The sequence below is a fragment of the Zingiber officinale genome, chromosome 5B (assembly GCF_018446385.1).
Source record: "Zingiber officinale cultivar Zhangliang chromosome 5B, Zo_v1.1, whole genome shotgun sequence".
Lineage (NCBI taxonomy): Eukaryota > Viridiplantae > Streptophyta > Magnoliopsida > Zingiberales > Zingiberaceae > Zingiber > Zingiber officinale.
Window position 1 is genome coordinate 17,813,433 of NC_055995.1, and position 6,002 is coordinate 17,819,434.

General features: G+C 43.4%; 1 long non-coding RNA gene across 1 annotated transcript; it reads left to right on the forward strand.

The window, feature by feature from the left end:
• Positions 1-445: 445 nt before the first annotated feature.
• LOC121987265 lies at positions 446-2,729 on the forward strand. Its single transcript, XR_006113460.1, has 2 exons — positions 446-661; positions 2,493-2,729. It is a non-coding gene; the product is annotated as an uncharacterized LOC121987265 (long non-coding RNA).
• The last annotated feature ends 3,273 nt before the right edge of the window (positions 2,730-6,002 follow it).

Here is a 6,002-nt window from a genome sequence, read left to right on the forward strand (position 1 = left end):
TGGGTGGGGGATGGAAAAGGAGAAGAGGCGGCAACCTTTGATGAAAGCGGAGTGCTCACCCAAGCTGGAGTTTTATCCTTGGAGGACGCCCGCGACAAGGGCAGCCTCTGAGGTGAAGATTGGACTGATGGGATCTGTAAGGTCTCCCAAATGTTAGTTAAGGAATTTAATTAAAAAAATATAATAATGATAAATTAAGGTCTCACAAGCGTTAATATAAGAATTTATTAACTAAATTTCCTACGAATTTTAGGGATTTTAAATGAACTTGTACAACATATCTTAAGATGATAGACCTATTTATTTAATTTGAGGGAAACATATAATACCTAATTAAGTTGGGAATTGATTGATTATAGTTAATCCTAGGTTAGGGTTAATTGCCCTAAGTTGAAGAACAGACCTAGGTATAAAAACCTAGCTTCGATTTCCCTCACTCACAGTAACTGTGCCTCTCCAAAATCGTCGTCTCACCTCTTCCTCTTCACCTTCATTGGTTTCGATCGGGCTCTCCACTGAGCTTTGATTCTCGATCAGGCATCGCACCATCTCAGTGAGCGCGCGGGGGCACTACAAGCGGGCGTGGAGGCCATCGACCACCACATCGGCGACATGGCTACGTCTAGGGCGAGGGCTCCGACAGAGGAATGAGGAAGGGAAGGTAAGTTCATATCCTTATGATTGTGCAAGATCGTGAGGTAAGGGGTAGGAACTTAGGGGGGTGTGAAATGTTCATCTATGTGAGCGGATGGTGGAATGGTTTGCGATTGGTTTCTATCCTATTGAGTTTCAATTCGGCTTGAGGTTTCATTGATGTTCTTGCTTGGTTTGCATTGTTCTTGGATTTTTGCCAGTGCATTCTATTTTTGATGGAGCTTGATTTCCTTCGGAGTGTTCTTCTCGTGGTTCTTATGGTGTTCGATTGCCTGCGAATGAGTTTGGGCTAGATTTCTCCCATGATGTTGATGTTTTGAGTTTTCTATGTGACACTTATTTGTTTAAATGCTTGACTAAGATGTTGATTGGTGGAATGAGTTGTGATTTGAGCTTCCTGTGAAGTCTAGATTCGGTTTGAGGTTCTTGCGATGCCTTCGAGTCGATTTTGAGATTTTCGTGAGGTTCTTGATTCGGTCTGCGATTACCGTGGTGATTGCACTATGAATTGTGATCGCTATGGTGTTTTGTTATAGCTAGGCTTGTTGATGTTGTGCTCTTTCCGGTTGTTTCATAACGTTTTGGACATAATGTTAATGGCTTTGTTTACCTATCATTTATGAAAATGCTAGACTGATTTGGGAAGGTAAGAGTCCAATTTGATGTTGTTCTGTTTACTGAATTGCCATGGGTTGGTATAGATTCCATTCGATGTGATTCTGTTTCACTGAAATGCAGTGGAATTGTGTGGACTCAACTCGATCTTGTTTTGTTTCACTGAACTGCTGTGGTTTTGAGTGGATTTTGAGAATGGATCCGGTAGAATTTAGTGCGTCTTCATGGGGATTTGTTCCTTTATCACGATCTTATTCCTGGTGTTGATGCTGGATTTTCGGACAGATATGAAGTGGTTAAATGGTTTTCCATTGTGCTTTAATTTCTTGTGTTGGCTATAGTTGGAATTTTCGGTTCAGATCTTGAATTGATGATTGAGTTTTTGCTCGAAGGATTGTGATGCATATTTGGGTTTTGGTCAATTTTTTTGGTTAGTAAGTTCTTCTTGGGAATCAAATCAATGGTTTTGGGATTCTTTCGTGTTGGACATGGTTTTTGGTAGTTAGAACTATAAAATGAGGCATGAATTCTATGGTTTTGCACTTTGTGATGGGAATTCAAAATGGATTTTTCTTCTATCTTAATAACTGCTATAGGTGCTAAATTCTTTTCCTTTAGTACTCAATTGTGCATTGCAAGCTTTTAGTTGTTATTAATTGTTTTAAGCTACTTTGTTACATATGAGTTAGATACCCGTTCTTTGTCATTCTTGAGTTATGTTTAACTTGGATATGAAAAGGTCTTGTGAAATGGTATGTCTACTGATTGCTTTGAAATGAGCTAATGACATAGTTATAATGTGGATAGATTAAGTTTTTTATGTAGCTAATTGGATGGGTATGAGCTTATGTAGTAACAGTACGGGTTGGGTGCCCCGGGAAGAGCTCCGGGGAGGGCTCTTCCAAACATGACTGATACTGTAATTTATGACGGATATTGTAATTTATTGTTAGCTTCGGCTGTATGACTGCATGTTCTCCTAAGAGGTACCTCTAGGGTCATGAGAGTATTTGACTAGCTCTATTAGTGGTTACCAGATATGTGACATATTCATCTTTATTAGCTATGTAGGATCTAATACGTATCAATATTTTCTTCGCTACACTGTATTTGAGTTATGTTTTATGTCTACTAGTTGCTATTCTTGCTACTTTATGGATATCATATTATTCACATCGGATTGTACTTGCTGGGTCCGTAGACTCATGATGTCTACATTACAGGTGAGAATGCCTCCCAGGATATGACAGAAGGCCTACGGACGGAGTAAACGAGGACGCGGGATGGACGCATGACACTGTCCGATCGTTTTGGGAGTGCAGAGCATACTTGTACATTGTGAGAGATTCTTCATTGGTATAGGAAGATGTTAGAGGATTCATTACTCCTTTGTGTTAAACTCTTGTTTGAGGTGCTGTCATTTACATTGAATAATATGAATTGTACTATGGTTATTTTCATAGCAGATGTCGAGAGGGTTGTGTTTAAAAAAAAAAAACTTGAGGGATAATCTAGGGATGTTTCAGGGTCACACATCGTCTTTTGCGTTGAAGGCGTAGGTGCTGCTCGGGAGTTGGAGAGGGAGCCCTCTCACTAGTAGCTATCCCACCGGGGAGTGATTCAGCTTAAGGGGCTTCAGGGTCCCTGAGTGTTGAGAAGTAGCCCCTGCTGAGGGGTTGGCCTGGGGAACCTCCTGGCCAGCCATGATCTCCCTACCTCGCTTCCATAGGATCGCACAGGGCATCGCAGAAGAATCAAGGGCAAAGGCACGAAACATGATGACTTCTGCAGACAAAGGAAAATACCTCAGTTAGTGGAGATATGCAAGAAAGTCGAGTGATCTTACCAAAAGGTGCGCTTAAAGACATTTGGATGGGGTTTAACCCAAAAGTATACAACACGCTCTCCCATAGCAAAGAAGAGAGCCACAATGCACTCCATCCAGTTTTTTAGAGGTAGTCAAATAAGCAGGCTAGTGCTGATGATCTCTCAACTTGAAGGGAGAGGGAAGATTGAGACGCCATTCAACAGGCCAGTTCACAGACTCGGGCAATTGGACATAGAAAAAGTGGGACTTCCAACTTTTATTTGAAGAAAGCAAACCCTCGAAAAATCTATACCCGATCCTGGACTGCACCATGAAGACGTCAGGCTCTTATGAAAGAGTTGTGGAGTCAAGGGGATTTCATACAGGCGACATAAGATCACCATTCCACACATGGCATGGAAGGCATAGGGGCGAACTAGGACAAGGGATACCAAAGTACTGACTCAAAGAAGAGAAGAAAGTGAGGATAGGAAATCAGAGACCGCCGAGAAGCTGATCTTTGAAGAAGGTTATAAAGCCGGTGGGAGGGGGATAAGGATGATCATCAAGTCCTGGGAGGTGAAGCAAATATGCTTTGGAACGATGTAAACTATATTGTATAGACCTGAGGTCGCTCCTATCCAAATCTGAACGTAAATATGCATACCATGGTACCACCGTCTCTCCGGCCATTATCGAATCAACAAATGAAGGGGCAGAAGATGAGAAATGAGAAGCACTTACATGAAAGGAAAAGCTAGTGAGTAGAAAGTAGAAGCAAGGAGAGGAAGAAAGGCTGAAGGAAGATAAAGCGCTGATGAACAACTGTTGGAGGCCTTTAGGGGTTTTAAACCAAAACTCTTAAGGGGCATTGAGATTTAGGTTGGACAATCAAAACGACGGGGCTCATGAAAGCCGTTAGATCAAGAGGAAGAAGCAACTTGGGGTCGCGTGCATAAAGCATGCGACAAGCATCATAACTAGAAAAGTTGGTAGGGCACGTGCCAGCTCTATATGAAATGACATTTATGATGGAAAGGACAGGAAAATCATGAGTTGATATGAAAACAGTGGCACCATACCTCACAAGACCATGCCTCGAGGAATGGAAATTCCATGTTACTGTCTTGAGAAATGAAGTAGAAGGCGGCAGGAAGCGTTGATTAAAATTTGACGCCTCCACCCATCCTCGGAATCAGAGTAAGATTTAAATTTGACTAAGACCTTATGTAATGCACTTCATGATCACAGGTGGATTAGGCTAAGTCCACGAGCACATCTCATTCAATCCACAACTTCTTCCCTTTTAGACCAATTCTCGATTGAGCTTCTAGACCAATTCCCGGTCGAGCTTCCAAATTAATTCCAAGTAGGGCTGCCAGACTACCTCCCAGTCAGGCTTCTAGACTAATTCTCAATCGAGCTTCTAGAAAATTCTCGGTCAGGCTTCCAGATTAATTCCCAGTAGGGCTGCCAGACTACCTCCCAGTCGGGCTTCCAGACCAATTCTCAGTCGGGCTTCCAGACCAATTCCCGGTCGGGCTTCCAAATTAATTCCCAGTAGGGCTGCCAGACTACCTCCCAGTTGGGCTTCCAGACCAATTATCGATAGGGCTTCTAGATAAATTCTCAGTCGGGCTTCTAGATTAATTCCAAGTAGGGCTGCCAGACTACCTCCCGGTCGAGCTTCCAAATCAACTCTCGGTCGGACTTCCAAACCAATTCTCGGTCGGGCTTCTAAATTAATTCCTAGCAGGGCTGTCAGACTACCTCTCGGTCAAACTCCAGACTCTCACCCTAGTGCGAGTTATAAATGAGCATGCTCTCACGACTAACGACCTCTCGGTCAAGCTCCAGACTCTCACCCCAACGTGAGTTATAAGTGAGCATGCTCTCACGACCAATGACCTATCGTTCGGAATTCCAGACTCTCACCTCAGTACGAGTTATAAGTGAGCATGCTCTCACGCCCAATGACCTCTTAATCGAGATTTTAGAATCTCGCCCCAGTACGAGTTATAAGCGAGCATGCTCTCGCGCCCCAACGACTTCTTGGTCGAGATTCCAGACTCTTGCCCCAGTATGAGTTATAAGTGAGCATGCTCTCATGCCTCTAGACTCTCACCCCAGCACGAGTTATAAGTGAGCATGCTCTCACGCCCAATGATCTCTCAGTTGAAATTCCAGATTCTCGCCCCAGTGTGAGTTATAAGTGAGCATGCTCTCATGCACAATGACCTCTCAGTCGGGATCCCAAACTCTCGCCCCAGTGCGAGTTATAAGAAAGCATACACTCGCGCTCAACGACCCATTGGTCAGCTTTATACACTCTCACCCTGCGCGGGTTATCAGCAAGCAGAGCCTTCACCAACTACCTCTTGGGGTCTGCACAAAGTAAGAAAGTGCCAGAGGGGAAAGGAAGAAAGAGACACGAATAAAGACTGAAACCTAATCAGATCTACATTAACTTGGTAAACTACAGGAGACACCCCTCAAAATCTCATTTTTACATCTATAAAGGCGTAAAAGACATCTAAGCGATCAGAGTTCTCTTCTAATACCAGTCGTCGGTCGGTACCTCGGGCAAAAGTGTTCCGCTTGACTTGCCTGCTCCAGATGGATTTAAGACTATGATAGCTCTGCCTGAGTCAACTGAATGATGTGTCACTGTTGAGCGATGATTTCATCTTTAATCCGGTCTTCTTCCTGAAGAAGGGATATGGAAGAGGCATGTCTCTCTTTCAAATAGATCAAGAATTGGGCTTAGCTCTCCAAGTCTGAATAAGCTTTTTATTTCAGCGCTACTTTAGCTCGGGCCCGAGACTTAGCGGCTAACTAAAGTTCCTTAATTTCTCAGCGAAGGGAAGATTGAAGTTCCCTATCCTGCATCATCTCGGCTAAGGTCGTACCCCTCTGGGTAAGTAGT